A 2,137-nucleotide genomic window follows, 5' to 3' on the forward strand; every position below is an offset into this window, starting at 1 on the left:
CAATTTTGTATGCATTCTTCAAAAACAAATATTAAGGCATATAAACACATGTTCTTTAGGAAACACAGTCACCACAATCGCCATGGAATTTATCTGTTCCTCGGTCATCAGTCTGTACTTTTAACACATAGGGGTTTTTATTTTTTTTCTTTTCTCCCTTCAAATTCTGAAAATTAAGCTTAAAAAAACTTCCCCCAATTCTACTTCCTACATATTCTTTTCCTTTGTGTTAAAAATAAAACAGAAAGCTGAAAAGAGTATCCCAATTTCTAATATTGATAGATTTCCTACCTGAAGGTAGCAAGAATAGGAATTTCTTTTTCTCTTACAAAACTTCTGTTTGTAACTGTAACTTAAGTTTTTCAAAGGATACATTTTCCATATAATTCAATTCAAAATGTAACTGAATATCTACATGCAAAGTACCAAGCTGTGGACAAGGCAGACACAGCCCATACCCAGAAGAGCTTGGTGCCAGTGTGGTAGAGGGAGAGAAGACCCAGGAGGCAAACACCGTAATAACTTACCTAACGCTGAAGAGGAGGCAGCTGGGGTGGTGCCTGGTTAAACGAAAAGGACAGCAAATGGCTCTCAATTGATGGTGATGCAGACTCAGCACTTTTTTCTCTTTTTTTTTTAGTATGGTGAGTTTTGTGCCTCATCCATGTGAACTGACACAGACCTGTTTCTGCTGGGTTTATTTCAACATAAATGATAAATAAACAACCAAGAGCCACCACCTGGTATTTCACAGTGAGGATGAAGTTTTAACACACCTGCTCAGCTGTTCCACAGCACTACATCCTATCTCAAGTTGGAGGAATGGAAGTCGGTACTATTTTATTTTTATTATTTTGTTTTTATTTTATTTTATTTATTTTATATTATTTATTCTTATTTTATTTTTAAAAAAATTATTGGAAGTAGGCTCCATGCCCAGCAGACACTTAACTGACTCAGCTATCCAGGCACCCCGGCACACTCTTGTTTGCTTCCCAGCCTCCTCCCTGATTCCTCATCACCACCTTCTTCACCCTATTTTAAGCCATCTGACCTTGACTGCTTCCAAATTATTTTGATCACTTCTAGATGACAATGGGACAGTGGACCTGGATTAGAATAATAGTGCCAAAGGCCTTAAATGACAAAGGAAAGGCAAACAACAAACAGCACTTTTCATCACTGTGCAGCTCCTTTCACGTGGGATCTTACCTCTGTAATTGTTTAAAACATTCTCTTCCTACCCAAGGTAGGATGGGGGTGTAAAACCCTGGGGGTCCTACCAAGACCATAAAGGTGAAAAAGAAATGATTAGAATTCAGATGCTAAAAAAAAAAAAAAAAAAAATGAGGAAAGATTCAATAAAGAGCCACACTTTTCTAAAGTACAATACTACATGATAGCTCTGGAGAGAGATATAATTCCATGCTGTCTGCACAACAAAGATGACAGTGTGACAAATAATTTTGGCTTAAGTCTCTTAGAACAGTCATTATAAGAACTGTTTTCATTCCAAATAAGCCAGGACTCTAGCAAATCTACCAACCTGTCCTTCCTCTCATCTCCATGGCTATGGCCCTCTTATGGAAAAAAACAAAAGGTCAGAAGGAGAAAAAGGTACAAAATGTCAGCATGAGCAATATTTTTCCATCAAGTCAGGTATTTCTATATGTGAAAAGATTTGTGGACTTTTCAGAGAAATACCTTCTTGCTTTTGGGCTGAATCTGCAAATAAGGCACTCAAATCACTAGGTGACAGTATCCGTCTAAAAACAGAAACCACGTAAAACTGAAATGGTTACTACATGTAGATGTAGCATGAGGTTATTCTAATTACTAGAAGTCTGACAGTACATCACTTATAGATTGCTTTCCCCCCTACCCCCCAGAGAGAGCATGAGCAGGGAGAGGGGCAGAGGGAAAGAGAAACAGAATCTTAAGTAGGCTCCAACACCCAGTGTGGAACCTACGTGGGGCTCAATCTCATGCCTGTGAGATCATGACCTGAGCCAAAATCAAGAGGCAGACAATTCACTGACTGAGCCACCCAGGCACCCCACTTATAGACTTCCTGCTGCAAAACGTAGTAATTTTAGACGTGAAAATTATCCATCTCTGATGAAAATTCTGGACTACA

The sequence above is a fragment of the Panthera onca genome, chromosome A3 (genome assembly GCF_046562875.1).
Source record: "Panthera onca isolate mPanOnc1 chromosome A3, mPanOnc1 haplotype 2, whole genome shotgun sequence".
Classification (NCBI taxonomy): domain Eukaryota; kingdom Metazoa; phylum Chordata; class Mammalia; order Carnivora; family Felidae; genus Panthera; species Panthera onca.